The sequence below is a fragment of the Toxotes jaculatrix genome, chromosome 11, assembly GCF_017976425.1.
Source record: "Toxotes jaculatrix isolate fToxJac2 chromosome 11, fToxJac2.pri, whole genome shotgun sequence".
Classification (NCBI taxonomy): domain Eukaryota; kingdom Metazoa; phylum Chordata; class Actinopteri; family Toxotidae; genus Toxotes; species Toxotes jaculatrix.
Window position 1 is genome coordinate 6,010,812 of NC_054404.1, and position 16,155 is coordinate 6,026,966.

At 41.1% G+C, this 16,155-nt stretch overlaps 1 protein-coding gene across 26 annotated transcripts in view; it reads left to right on the top strand.

Moving 5' to 3' along the window:
- Positions 1–16,155, top strand: part of camk2g2 (calcium/calmodulin-dependent protein kinase (CaM kinase) II gamma 2) — a 63,269-nt gene that overhangs the window by 1,467 nt on the left and 45,647 nt on the right. The window lies entirely within an intron of this gene.

Sequence of the window (16,155 nt, forward strand, 5' to 3'; positions counted from 1 at the left end):
AGTACCACAGTCAAGGGGGGCTAACGTGAATTTATGCAAACTGAAAGCTGACAACAGTAGGCTGCTGTCCACGCTGCTGTCACTGCTCAGCAAAGTCAGTTCAGCTGCAGGCTTGTTAGTTTATTTCCTTAAGAGCAGCGAGCCAGGCGCTCTGTCCCCATCCTCGTCAGCGGAGATTCCTGAAAAGCTGGAGGCCGCTTGGCAGAGCTGTGCTGCTGTGGTTTCAGTTGTACAGTGAGGTTCAGTGGGCTTTGGCAGTTGTCTGCAGCCGTTTTTGGTTTGTTATGGTTACTGTTGGTCTCTCGCAAAGGACTGTTATGCGCACCAGCTTGACCTTTAGCCTAAAATATCCTCAAGTCTAACAGCAGCTTGTAGGATGAGATAAAGGATAAAGTTCTGGTTTACAGCAGCTTATTTGAGTAGTTTTGGCTGTAGTTTGTATTGGTTATAATCATGTTGTACTCACACAGTTTAATTCTTGAAATCTTCTAACACAACATTGTTGCTTAAAAGAAGTCAAACAGAGCACGAAACAGGACAGGGCAGATGATCAGGCAGGTTTTAAACAAACCTCGGGGTGAGCCAAACTTACAAAGCTACTGTGTGCACAGTTTTCCACAGCTCTGTGTTTGTGCTTCTCTTGTATTATCATGCATTTGAGTCACAGGAAAAAAAGACAGGGAGTTTAGCGGCACTGTTTTTAAGGTATTTCAGGTATAAATTCATTAGGAATTAAGGCCTGTATGTCCTATCCTAAGATGCTCGGACATTAATAGAGGGAAATGATGAAAGCATTTGATGAATTATCAGCTTGTAGGCACTTTGAGAAATTGTGCCGACAATTTTCTTTTTTTTTTTTTTTCAGGATAATGACAAACCAGACAGCTGCCCCTTATTTTACCTGAATAACATTTTCAGTGCTTTTGTTTGCAGTGTAGTGGATTTTAAGTACAAGGCCCGGCCTATTGCACACGTATTTGAACAGTTTATCACAAAGCAGATGTTTAGTTTTTTTCCCCAATGTTTTAATGGTCTCTCTTTATTTTTATCTCCAAAGAATGTGGTTTGGCTAATCTGGATGAACTGTTCTCTGATTATCCGTTGGACTTTGTTGTAGTGATTTTGACGTGTTGATGTGTCCCCAGAGGTCATTTGTGACTTCGGTGAGTTCGATTGTGTCGTAACTGTAAGAAATGAAATGAAAAACTAAGAAAACAAGATGCAAGTTGTAATAATCTTGTTTTACCCTTGGTGTGCTCTGCCAGCTTTTGTGTGTGCGTGTGTGTTCGCGTGTTGAAATACCACCACCTGTGCTTCAGTATTTGTGGCAGATTTGTTGTCATTGCCTGTTGCACTGTGAGTGTGTCACAGTATTTCTTCTGCCATGTCGCTGATTCCAGGCATTTTTGTCTGCTGACTGCTTTGATTGTCACACGTGTTTGTGTTTGCGAGCGTATTTCATCGACCCTTCACTGGATCTCTTTTTGCCTCGGCGTTTGAATGTGTTGCAGACACTGTGTGTGTGTGCGCGCCGCGTGTTTGTCCAAGTCAGCGTCAGACCAGGCCACCAAAGCCTGAGTGATGATGGGAGCTGCAGATCAGGGCCAGTTCTGGACTGATTGGGCTGCTCTTTTCCCAGGGGGACGCAGGCTGAATCTCTGTCTCCCCCTCTGCCTCCCTGCCTCTATCTGTCTCTCTCAAACAGCCCCCACCCTTGTCATTTTCTTTTCCTTTTATGTCGTTTTCTCCCGTCCCCTCCCTCCCATCTCTATAAACAAAAGATTGATTTGAGGAAAGATCTTAAAAACCCTTCTCACCAGACGATTAGATCTTTTGTGTGTGTGTGTGTATGTGTGTGTTGTGTTGTGAGGGCTATGTTGGCAGTGGTCCGGAGCTAGTAACCCAGCAACAGCAGGGGTGAAACTCTTCATCCCAGAGGCTGTCTGGCAGAGAGCTGCTTTCTGTGTGTGTGTGTGTGTGTGTGTGTGCGTGTGTATGTGTGTGTGTGTCTCTGAGACGTGGTCACAATTATCACACACACACACACACACAAGCACATATGTGACTGCTCTTTTCTCACTTAGTGCACAAATACAGTTCTACACATTTTTTCTCTCACCTACTTAGTGGTTCTCACACTCAAATATATGCGTACAAGGCCTGACTGTGTGCAGTTTCACATTGTGAAATACACGCACGCATTAGTCTCTCCTCCAGCGCGCAGTGCTCTTAATAAGACCTGAAATGCTCTGGCACTGCCAGTGTGTTATTCACAAACGCAAGAAGCATGTTCTCCCTGCCTCAGCCGCACACACCACACACACACACACACACACACACACACTCCATGCTTACAGAGCTGAACAAAAGACAAGGAGAAATGTGTCACAGGGACAGGCACCCTTGTTTTATAGAATAATTCCGGTTTATTGCAGCTTAGGCCATTGTTTCTTAAGGTCATGTTAACAACGTACTTACGAAGGTAATTGCAGCAACATTTCTTAGAAGAAGTGAGAGGAGTTACGAGAGACAAACCCGTAGGCAAGCCAAATGGATGTTTAGGGGAAAACGGAGGCGAACGTAACAGTTATTACAGACTGACTGACTGGTTGTTGTTACTTTCTGTAGTTTTGCATGTACACAATTTTCTCTCTCATTATTTGCCTCCATTGCATTTCAGTCACAGAGAGCTAACAATAAAATCATTAAACTGTCCATCACAGTCTCCTCAGTTTAGCTTCAGCCCTGCGTCTGACCAGCAGTTCAGTAGAGAGTGAACTGTGTTGAGCCTTTTGCTGCGACTTTTTCCAAGTTGTCAAAAGATAAGACATTTTCGTTCTGTTTTTTTTTTTCCCCCCCAGAATTGCGACATGCAGCTCTGTGACCCAGCATGCCACTTGTGATTTGCAGCATGAGATGATTTCCTCTCATGTTGATTCTAACGCCTTTTAATTACTCAAAATAAACACCATACTTGTGACCCATTCATGATCATATGATAGCTTTGTAGGACTTTAGGGCAAGTTTATCTGCAGTTCTCGAGCAACAAAGATTTGTGAAACAGGATGCTGCCACCATTTGCGATCTGTGTGTAAGCAATGCTCACAATTTGCCTTGGTGAAATTGTCCCCTGATCAGTTACCGTGATGCGAACATATGATGTGATCACTGATCTGTTATTTTCATCTGCTAAACTAAATAAGACAAATCTTCATGCACCTCGTCTTATTATGAATTTAGTTTATAGATAATATTTTTAGAAAATTGCTCAAGTCATTTAATACTGTTGCCTTGTTTGTAACCTTGTTTGATGGTTGTTCGATTAGTTGATTAATCAATCAGCAATCTAGTAACAGATTAATCATTTTGAGTTTTTTTTTTTTTAAGTCAAAACTCTGGTTTCAGCTTCTCAGATGTGATTTTTCATGTTTGTAGTTTTCTGTGATAGTAAGCTCAGTACCTCTGATTTTTTTTGGAAAGTTTTTGGATTTTGAGGAACTAGAATGGAAATTATTCACAATTTTCTGACAACTAATCTACTAATTTAGAGGATAAGTGAGAGACTAATCAATAATAAAAATAATGTTGCCATGTTCCCAGATGTCAGCAATTACAGTGCTGCAGCAGCTGGAGGTTCAGTGTTTCACATTATACACGTTTAGTCTGATCTCAGCTTGTGTGTTCCCTGTTAATGTTTGCAAACACTGAACGTACAGTAGATCTGCTGTGGTGTTTTGATCTCTGAGCATCTCTTTGGAATATCACTTGTACTTATGAGATGTGTATTTGTGTGTCTGTCTGTGTGTGTGTGTGTGTGTGTGTGTGTGTGTGTGTGTGTGTGTGTGTGTGTGTGTGTGTGTGTGTGTGTGTGTGTGTGTGTGTGCGTGCGTGCGCTCAGAGAACAGGGGATTAAGCCCTGTCCTCTGAGGCTCAGGGAGGGCACATTGGCTGGCGGTGAGGTCAGCGATTATGGTTGGGTCGTGTGGCGTCACATGCATGCGCACAGACGCTCAGACAGATACTCGCACATTAACACGTGGTCTGTCACTTCTGCTGACATTCACACACGTGTGCATCGACACAGGCGCACACTGTTAACACATTACGTTTAGTTTTCTTTGTTTTATATGAATTTCTTAGAAGAAGTCTGTTCGGCTCATGAATTACTGAAAAAACATTCCTCAGTGTGTGTAGAGAATTATGTTAAAGGCCTGTAGATTGTAGTGACCTTACAGAATGGGATATAAAAGTGCACCGATATTGCAGTATTGGAGGCAAAGCTTAGTTTGTACCGTAACTCAAAGTTTTGCATTTTGCCTGAACAGTTGATTAACTGATTGATCTTCATTTCAAAGAGTAGTTTGACATTTTTGGACCGGCCAGATGAGACGACCGATGCCAGCTTCAGCCGTCATTTAGCTTAGCTTAGCATAAACTTTATTTATTTATATATGTATCTATGGTTAGATAACCTTGTCATGGACTTAGTACAGCAGTGTGTTGAATTACCACTTGCAACAAAGGCATTCAAAGGTCCCTGTGCATTGGCGGAAAAGGAATTGCAGTAAGTTTTTTTTCACACAACTCTACAAGCTACAGTGACTCAGACAACGTGTGTATTCATACTGTTCTGTCATCAGTACTTGCAGAAGTGTTGCTCAAACTGTTGACTCAGATATGTACATTTTCCCTCAGTCCAAAACTGGCACCGTAAGCAGCAAATACTGTAACACTGTATTTCACAAGATAAGCGGTGGTGACCGTAGCATCAGTTTACAGAAGTAGATAATGAGGATTATTGTTAGCCTGAGGCAACAGAAACTACCTGATAAAAATCGTGGGAAGCAGAAGTTAAGAAGGGAAGTGTGCTCGTAAGCTTGGGTTACTTTTACTTTAGTGGTGGAAGGCTCCCGCAAGCTTCCGTGCACTCTGATGGGAAGGGGTAAAGTGTGCGTCCTCTCTTTGGATTCTGTGATCAGCCATGACCACTGTGCATCTTGAGTAGAGGCTTGAAACTATTTTGTCTAAAGATGAAGCACCAGAGGCCAGTGGTTAGATTTTAACAATACAATAAAAGGAAGATTAGAAGATATTTACGTTATCTTTTTTATGACAGACAGCTCAGTACAGTAGCTCATGTCATGTTGTAAAAACCAAACCATGCATATCCACATATATAAGGAAGTCAGCATTTGGTTTTGCCTGCTCAGCTTTCGTTCTGCTGCTTTCCATTTATGGAGCTCACTGTCATGACCAATCTTCTGCTTTTACTGTATCTACTGATGATGTTGCAGTGTGAATATTCAGACATGTAACCTTTACTTTAGGTTGCAGTTTAACATGTTGATCTCAGATCTGGATAAGCTACAGGGTCACTACACTACACTGCAATTACGAAAGCAATCTTACTAAGTCTGATGTAGTAACATCTTCATGTCACAGACATACGTCTGGACTGTAAGGTTTACGTAAAGGCTGCAGCAGCACAAGGTGAAACTTGCAGAGAGTGAGAGAGAAGTGTTTGTCTTGTACTGACTTCTAAGATCACTACTATGGGGAATGTGTTATCTCAGTCTACATCTCTTATCTAAAAAGAAAACAAAATACGTTGAATAAACCAGCAGTCACAAAAAGAGACAGTTTTACGTTGTGTAGGAGATTCTTCTCCGATCTGATCAGTGTGAAAAAACGTTTCCCCTGGTGGTGCAACTGGAACAAAAGAGGCAAAATCTGACCGGTACTCTATAGAGAAGAAGAAGAATAAATGAATATCCAGCAAAGGTCTTGCATACACGTCCAGCTGGTAGGAGACTCCGGGATAGACAGAGAACAGGCTGGAGAGACTATATAATTCATCTGGCCTGGAAGCGCCTGGGGGGCCCCCATGAGGAGCTGGAAAACGTTTCTGGGGAGAGGGACGTCTGGACTACCTGGCTTAACCTGCTGCCCGTTGCGACCTGACTTTGGATAAGTGGCAGAAAATGAATGGATGGATGGAAAACGTTTTCACATACAGCAGGAGAGAGGATGGGAATAAAACTTTTCAACTTTACATCCTGCCTTATAAAATCCATCAGTGATGCAGCCTGTAAAAAAAAAACTCTTCTCTTATACCTTCAACACTTTTTCTTGCAGTGGCGTATTTTTACAGTGTGATATTTTCTGCTTTTACTTAAGTAAAGGATCTGAATTGATGAAGCCAGTAGTGTAATGTGTTCCATGCCATGTCATGTAAATGTTTTCAGAGTTGAAATTCTCCAGAAAATCAGTGATTGCAAAACAAGTGTTGACAGACAGTTGACAAGGGACATCGCTGATTGGGGGTGTGGCCTGAGGTGCAGCATGCTTAGGAGTTTCTTCAAAATCAGTATAGGTTATTGGGGTTTTAAAAAAAATATATATGCAATGTATGTACAAATCTTTCGTCTCCCATAGAATCAGTTCTGTGAGGCTGGTAGCTTGTCACAGATACAGTCATGAGCGTGACCACTGTGACTCACTGTTTCCACTCACAGAGGCTGTGAAAGTGTACACAGTTACAAGATTTATATTGGAACGCGGATAAACTCTGTGTTTTAGCTTTGTTGTAAATTGGCACTTTTCTCAGAATATGTAAACACCTACTATTTCTCTGCATTAAACATTCATTTCAGTATGTTATAGGACAAGGTTACAGACAAGGTTATGTCTGTAACACTGAACAGTAGTTTACAGGACTACAAGACAGGTTTTACAACTCAGGAAATTTATCATGATGACAGTCACCGTATTCTCCGTCTCACAGCTGCAAGATAAACAGTGGAATGAGGTCGATCACTTCTATTAGGAATGTGTACCTGCATGTATGTTATTGTCTACTGAAATCCATGTCCTCATGACTGCATGCATTGCATTGCTGCAAAAGTTGAGCCTAGTTCAACTTTTTTTGGCTGCCGTCTTCATCAGCTGGGTGAGCTCACTGAGGTGAATTATGAAGCAGGTTTTTTCCCCACGCGGTGCTAATTTTGTCTGTTGCCAATTAATTTTCTGTCAATCGATTAACTGAGTAATTGTTCCAGCTCTAGATTTATTTGCTGTGGTTACTCATCTCTTAAATAAATTAGCCTTTGTGTTTGGCTTCAAACAAGTTGGTGCTCTTAAGCAATGTACCATCTAAAGTTAATGTCCAGTCTGTAAAATGGTAAGTGCCATGCAATTGTTGACAGTGTTTGTTTGGCAACAGTCTACGCAGGAGTGAGTGGCACGTTAGTAGAGCGGCAGCGTCAGGATGCGTTCAGGCGCTGCGTTGAATGTAGGTCGCCTGCGTTTTGGCAGCTCCAGGTTGCGTTTACCTGATTGACTGAAACAGGAGGGTGTCGTTTCCATCAGACGCGCGTGAGGCGGATGACTGGAAAATGTAACACCAAAAGGAAAGGAAACGCTATTCGCAGTGAGATCTGTCGTGACGGTGTATCATGTTATTCTTAGCTACAATTACGTGTCACGTATTGTGTCGAACTGTAAAGTGAGAGTATTTTTACTCTGTTATTAGGTAAGGCCTTGTGATGTCAGAGAGAGAGGGGGAGAGGCTGGCGGCACTCGTCCCACTGTTGAATTATTGAGGTGCAAGGCTGCTCTGCTCTCTCTGAACATGGACAGGAGCTGAGGAGTGGACCCTCAGACTCTTTTTCTTTGCTTCATTTCTTTCGTCTGATTTTCTTTCATGTGTCTCATTTTTCCCTCAGCCACCATTCCCTTCCTTTTTAGTGTCTTTGTCTCTTTTGCCACTTCTTCCTCTCTCTTTCTAGTCATTTCCTCCCCTCTCTCCTCTCTGCAAAGCTGCCGCATCGCAGGCCATGCAGGCATACGACATGTGTGTGTGTGTTTTCAGGCTTTTGGTGGGCTTCTAGTGCACTCGCTGGAGGCTGATTGGCGGAGGGCAGATAAACGTAGCAGCACTGTGTGGTGAATGTTTAATGGGACCAACTGTGAATATTTGATGAGAAGGAGAGAGAGAGTGAGAGTCATATATGGAAAGAGAAAGATGTAGATATGGAAAGAGAGAGTGAGACGGTCAGGGTTTCATGCTCCAAAGCAGAAATGGTGCATTGTAACACAATCATGGTGTCAGTCTTCCCACAGCATGCAAACCTTCTTCTTTTCTTATCAAGCCTTTGAAACTGAGCCTTGATAAGCGTGTGTGTACTGAGGTTTGGTGTGTGTTTTTTTCCCAAGACTCTCCTCCTGTCATAGTCATCTTGCCCTCTTTTTCTCTCTCATCTGTTCATCATTATCCCCCCTGTCCGAAGCATATGGCATCATGTGGGAGCCAACTTGAATAAAATTTTCATTTGCCATATAGTGTTGGGGATGCTGATTGAGACTGTTACTTTTGAGGGGATTGATTTGTCACTAGAGGCCGAATTTACAAATTAGTGGGGCTGCGACTAACGATTAGTTGATTACTAAAAGAGTTGCAGATTAATTTTCTGTCTTTGCTAAGTGATAATGAAAATAATAAAAAGTGACACGAAGCAGAGAAAAGAATCAGTCCTCACGTCTGACAGGCTGGAAGGAGTGAATGTCATTTCCGCCTGATCAGTGGCTCAAACGGTCAGATTTTTCTGTCAGTGGACTAATCACTTCAGCACATTGGTGTTGAAACTCTGCCCTGTTCTATTCTGATTGGTTCAGGCTGGTTCTGCTCTGTTGTGCATTTGTTTTATCTTCAGGATTTTTGGTCATATTTTTCCTTGATTCAGCAGTAAAAAGAACAGACGCACAGGAAACAAGGGGAGAGAACATGGATGGATTAATAAACAGGCCTCCAGGCGCTGGCTGAGGGGCTTGACGCTCTGTGTGTTTGAAAGTCATAGAATTGAATCGATCAATCAATCATTAATCGATTAAATGAGAAAATACTCAGGAGATTAACTGAAGATTTTAAATGATTAGTTGCAGCCTTACTCCATGGAAACTGTATGTGCGTGCACCTGTGTCCATCTGCATGTATGTACAGTATGTGTGTGTGTGTGTGTGTGTGTGTGTGTGTGTGTGTGTGTGTGTGTATGAGCTTACTTGCCAGTTGCTGTCTTGTCAGGGCGTGTGAGTCATGGAGGACGTCTTGTTTATTTGTCCCTCCTCTGACAACGGAAGCAGATTTGTTCATGTGTGGAGACTGAAGAAAGCCATTGCTCGAAAGCTTGAGTCCCATAATGACCCCTGCGCAAACTGGAGTGTGCAGATGCTCATGCTATTATTTATGTTGTATTCTGGCTCCAATGCTTGTGTGAGCAAGTTGTGTGCTTCTAAATAGCTCTGTCTTATGTATTGTTTCTCTGCTTCTGTTGAAACAATTAGTCGATTAATTGATTAGTTGAACCCATTTTGGTAACCCATTAATCTTTTTTCTTAGTCATTTGTCAAGGAAATACTCCTACGGTTTTCTTCTTCTTTCTCTGTGAAGAATTTCTGCTTTTCTTAGTTTTCTATGGTTGTAAACGGCATACCTTGGACTGTGAATCTGAGAAACTTTGATAGACACTTTCATTATTTTCTGAAATTTGTAGACTAAACAATTATTGTAATTGACAGAAGAACTGATAATAAAAATAATCCTTAGTTGCACCCCTGATTCAATCCAACTTGTCCTGAATGTACGAGGAAACATCCAGTTAGAGCTGTAATGTTTATTTTCATTACTGATTAATCTGCTAGTTATTTTCTTGATTAATCTGTTATTTGTTATGTCTATAAAACATCAAAAAGGAGAGAAAAATATCAACCATAAATCCCTGGATCCCAAGACCATGTCATCAGATTCAAATTTAAGAAGATGGAACCATTAAATATTTGGCATTTATGTTTAAAAATGGACTTAAAAGACCAAATGATTCTCAAAATAGTTGCTTATTAATTCTCTGTGAAGTAATTGATTAATCATTGCAGCTCTGCATGCAGGTTAAGGACTATGTTCATGTGTTTGTTCATGGTTGACATACAGCACCAGAGGTGGTTGAATGCACTGTGTGTTTCTTTCAGTGTTTAAGATCACACACACATATTGGACTCGTATTTAGTTGTGAAATGGGTGCAGTAATTACACTTAACAGGTAAGTAAGTTACCAAAAAAAGTAGAGAAATAATATTGTTTTAGAAAAGATAGAAGGGTTTTTATTGAGATTATTTATTGCAACAGTTGGAAGATTGAGAAGGCAATAAAGCAGGGTACACACATGGGAGAGGCATCCAACAATAATGTGAGTGACTGTGTGTTAGTGTGCACGTCTTTGAGTGTGACAGTGAGATCACATCATGCTGGCAATACTCACATCGAAGTCTCCTAATTTTACTTCATCTCTTCTTCTTGTGTTTGTTTGTTTCTCTCTGTCTGTCTGCCTCATAAAAGTTTTACCTTATCATGTGTCACGCACACTGTACTATATGTGAGCCACAGTTAATCTGTTCTTGGTTTTTACAAAAAGCCAGTGTTTTTTTTAAAGGGGTAGATCAGTTGAGAGTGTTCGGTGCAGTTCAGAGAAACGTGGTTGTTTTGGTTTGATGTGAAACTCTTCTGTGAACTTAATGACCCAACTGAGACCTGAGGCCCGAAGAAGAGGGTCTGGTTCCGAGAAAAATCTGATGCTGTTAGTTCGTGGTGTGGAAGATATTCAGTTGCCAATCTTATCTGTGGAAGAAACGGCATCCGATCAAATAAGAACAGCAAATATTCAACATTTTTGCTTAAAGTGACTGAAAATTATGATTCACTTATCACAATAATTAATCAGTTAATCAACTAATCATTGCAGCCATAGATTTTAGCATGAATTCAGAAGCAAAATTAGTCAGTGGGCATTTTCAGTATTTTTTGACATTAAATGTACTTGAACTTTGGTAAATCTGATATTTTCTGTACATTTTGAAATTCAAAATGGACACTGTTAAATTCCTGAAAAGACCATTAGCTATGCCTGGCTGTCTGTGTGTGTGTGTGTGTGTGTGTGTGTGTGTGTGTGTGTGTGTGTGTGTGTGTGTGTGTGTGTGTGTGTGTGTGTGTGTGTGTGTGTGTGTGTGTGTGTGTGTGCGTGTGTGTCTGTATACATGTGGGTCCACGGCTCTCCAGGCTCTTCAGACATGCCAGGGGATAATCTATTCCTGATCACACACCTACTGTCATGCTGTCAATCAAGCAGCGTGTCTCCATGGCAACAGCTCCCTTACATGCATCCTATCCTTCACACCTGACAGCGGAGATTTACATAAACTTGGTCACCATATTCACTGGGTGTCATGTACAATGAATAGTAACACAGTGCAGTCAGATTTACCATTTAAATCTCAAGCCCGAGGAAACCCATTCAGAAGGCCTGACACGTCAGTCAGATAAATTGATGTTTTCCCGAAAACGCCACTGAAAAATGTGACTTTTTGTTTACTTTGGTTTGGGGGGCTTTGATGTGATGGCACCCGTTGAAGTAAATGCTTCTTTTATTAGGAATTTAATCCACACAATCATTTCCAGAGTAAAGCCTGTGTCTTATGGTTGTGAGAGTAGAGCAGATGGAAAAGTAAAAACCACCTCTCAGACCTCTGCTAGTCTTGAAAGAGTGCTCCACTAATTTAGCATTGCAGTCATACAACACTGTCTTGCCTGTCTTTCCACCTGGAGTGCCGAGAATTAGCGAACAGTACCCAAACAGGAATAAGTTCTGCGTTTGTGGGGGACTGTTTTCTGTGGTGGATTAATGCACATTTGCTTCTCTATAAATTTCATGTTAACAGGGTTGTGTCTTTTGGATTTACTCATTGTAGTGAAGGAACATGTCAGGCAGTGTAACAGTGAGGCTCACTGATGTGTTTTTAACAGTGGTGCTTTATGACACAGGGGAATAAGATACATACTCGGCCGAGGAACACATATAAAACTTGTTTGTAGGATGTTGTTGGTTGTTGGAAGGATGTTTGTTTTAGTCTTTTCATGGAATTTGTTGACAATAAGGAAAATGTAAATGCAGTGCAAATTGACAAACTGCTCTGCATCCCCCAGGTGCTTCTAACCTGTCATTAACCATCCTAGGTCATGTGGTTGTAGACAGTCTTAAAGAGGTAAAGATGAATATGTGAAGCCCTTGCAGTAGTAGGAACAACATAAAATGATGTCTTGCACGGAGTGGAGGCTTTGAATACTTCAGCCTGTTACGGTTACCTTAATATTTGATTTATTTTGATGCTGCCAAATCATACTTCACTGTTCTGAGTGACACATTAATAAACACTGTTGTTTCTGCCTCATTTAACTTCTTTCACTGCATCCCTCTCCCGCTCTCATTTCACTCAGCAATCTCCTTTTCAAAGCTGGATATTATTTAATTATTTATCCATTCAGCAGACAGTCTGCAACATGTGACTTTGCATATCTGATCATTTTATTGGTGTACATTTTATGCTTTTCATTTTACAAGATGCAAACCAGATGTAATGCAGCCAAAACCAGGAAACCGTGCTGACATCCAAATTTGTCTCTAAATGCAAAGAAACACACACAAACACACATTTATGCAGCCACGTGCACACACAGCATAGTCACGTACGCAGGCGTGTCACCACGCCTTTGGAATTATCCAAAAAAAAAAAAAAAGGAAAAACACAAGTTTCGTGACTTCTGTACTAGGCACGTGCAGTGCACCTGAGAAGACAGAAGACCAAAGAGGGCCGTCTCTGGGAGGTCTGCATGTCTTCAGACAAAAATCTCTTACAGTGTTAGCCTTTATTGGCTTATATGACAATGTTACGCTTAGAACTGTTAATTAGCCCGATATGGTTGAGTTGTTTTGGCAAATACTGTCATAACCACAACATAATCAAAGTACTTGCCTTTAAATTTGTTTTGGAACATGAGACTCATCCATGAGACAATGGTGTGGACATTTAGCTAAAAGGGACCTATGTTGCTTATTATGTAGTTAAATGGAGCACTTGTTGCAGTAGCCTGATTATATTGCTTGAGATGGAGGCAAATGCCAGGCTCACTGAAAATGACACAAGCTGAATTGAAATGACTCTTTTAGATATAGTGGTTGCGACATATATTAATAAATGTCATATCTAACCCGTCTTTGACACCCCCATCGCACCCCACCCTGCATCTTTGTCACCCTTTTCACTCCTGATGATTTTGCACCCCTGATAGTGATCTGTGTCAATATTTATTCACCTTTAGTTGTTATTATCTCCATTTACACTAAGGTTTCTTTGCACAAGGCTGCTATTTTCCCAAGAGGAGGATGTTTGAACAACCACACACAAACACACACACACCCATAGTTGATCACACATACACGCTCAGTTTATTGTTCTCTCTTCTGTATGTTGCCTTGTTGGTTATATCTGTTTAATTGTAGTTTCACCTTAACAATTGACACCTGCCTGCAGGCTCTTGGCTAAGTTCAAATCATTTGATAATCCCTGCTGAAAGCTGCAGTCCAGCTCTAACAACAGTTTGTAGTATCCCAGTAAATTCAATGGAGCTGCATCATTTGGTTGAAGTATGTACTCCTGTTGACTGGCACACCACCAGCACAGTTGGTGCGTTTGTGTCTGCTTCCAAGGTTACAATCAAAACAGTCTTTCATAATAAAAGTCTGCTCACAGTAAAGCTCCTATTCAGAGCCTGCTGCCTTGACACACTTTTTTTTGAAAATGTGGGCAATGATGCAGGTTTTGCGAAGGCTTTAGTGGAATGAAGCACGACCTCCACTTGATCATCAGTGGATTATAATTACAAAATTAGCTGCCACAGTATCAAGGCAGTTTGATGTCAGCACTTTTTCCAGTGATCCAGAGCCAGGATCATTTTAGATCAAAAAATGGTAACTTGCATAATATTTTTTCCTTATTTGGGCTAAAATTAGACACATTTTATATTGAAGTTGGTATGCAATTAATAAATCCAGTACTTGCCAAAAAAGAAATAACAGTTTATATATAACCACCGTGTCCCATCCTTCCAGGTAGACTGTGCAAATATTTGTCTACATCAAAATATTTTAATCACTTTTGCCCTGCAGAACAACCAAACTCAGCTTCAGCAGCTGAACAATATCTGTGAATGGAAATATAAATAAATAATAATTATTTTTAATCACTGGCAAATGACCATGACATATTACGCATGCAAGCATAATAATCCTTTCCAACCTGTGCAGCTGTAAAACAGCACACTCCTTGAAGAACGGTGTGGTAACAGTGCGTGCGGCTCATTGCTTTCACAAAGCGTTATAAGCTTGCACCGTAAGTGTAGCGCACACAATGTCTGATCCTGTGTGTTAAGTTTGGTTTTTGCACATACTACAAACAAGACTCGTTCCACAAGCTTCAACATAGATATCGAACATCATAGATTTGGTTTGATAGAAATTGTAAAGGGTTCATGGAAGATGTAAAATAACGTCATGAGTTGCTTTTTCAGAGGATTAACTTACTTATACAGACAACTATGACTGCTCAGCTGTCAAACACGATCTGCGTCAGCTGTCACTCTTTACACAGCTTTACCGGCTGCATTTCAGTTTTGTAGCACTGTGGATGTGTGTTCATGTGTGTGTTCATGTTTTACTATAAAGACTTGCACACACGCAATGGAGGTCAGCATCGCTTCTCTCTGGGAATAACCAAGAGATAAGTGTGTGTGTCTGTGTGTGTCTCCTGGAGCAGCCGCTCATCAGTGATTAGTTGTCACAAAACGAGGATCAAGGCTGCACTCTGACACATCAAGGCTGGAAACCCGGGCAGTGTTATTTATGTTTTGGAATAAAGGTGCCAGTATTTGACTCCAGATCTATTCTTAGTGCTAATTTGGGTGTTGTCATCTTTTTAAACATCCTCTAGTCAATAGCTTGTCTCAACTGTAAAATTAGCCTGCAGTTTTGGAAATGCAGCCGTCATACCTTTCCAGTAATAGCTGGTATTCAAATATGATCAGCACAAACAAGTAGTTGTTACTAAAAGTGAAGGGACAAACACAGAGGGCAGGTGGAAATATCTATACTCAAATAGTTCACATGGTATATTAAACAATGTACATTAAAGCTGGCTGGTGTGGCGAACAGAACAAAACATATCTCCACAGAAATCACAAAGATGACACACAGAGGCTGCAGAGGAGGAACAAAGCGATGAGGGAAGAGAGCTGGGTCCAGCAGAGACCAACAAGAGCGTATCTCCCTTCTATCATCATGGGCAACATGAGATTGCCGGACAATTAAGATGGACGAGCCACCGGCCACAGTGGTGAATTGGAGGAACTTCCTTGAGTGTAGTGTTATGTCTTTCACAGAGACATGGATGCAGGTAGACACTCCAGATCCCATCGTTGCCATCGACGACTTTCAGTTTGGGTGGACAAGAATAAATCAGAGGGCGGAAATAATTAACAACACACGATGCCACCCTGGTCACATTACAAAGGAATGTTTCAGCAGCCCAGGCATTGAACTGTTGGCTATGTATACTGCATACCCAGGGAGTTCTCACACACCACCTTGGTTGTTGTTTACATCCCATCCTCAGCTAACCATGGCAACCATGTGTGACGTCATCCATTCTATTACAAGATTGTAGACTCTGAAGCCCAGTGCTTTGTTCATGATCTCCGGGGATTTCACCTGGACAGGACTCTCCCCACATTTGTGGACTGCACTACTAAAGGAGACAGGACCCTGGACCTGCTGTATGTTAATGTTGAAGAGGCCTGGAGATTCCACCGCACACATTACTTTTTTACAGTCAGTATTCACTTACAGTGTATTAATTATTATTAATACCTCTTTTTTTTGTATTTTTTTAGCTTTTTTTAAAAAACTTATTTACTTCCTCTTTCTGAGCTGCATGTTGTGCAGTTGTAACAAAGCTATTTCTCTGCAGGGATCAATAAAGTTTTCCTGATTTGGATTTTCGCAGCTCTTTAAGAGTAGTCCACTGATTTAGCATTTTGAGACTCAGAATGTATAATTAGCAAAGAAAAAAAACCAGGATCAAAACTGATGCAGTTTTTTCAGTCGCAACAGTTGAATGAAACTCTGCAGTTCCACATTAAAGGCCAGTCAGAAAAGGAAAGGTGTATGCCTTTTTAGCTGCAGGAAGGATATTAATTAAAAAAAAACGTGTGCAGGAAGT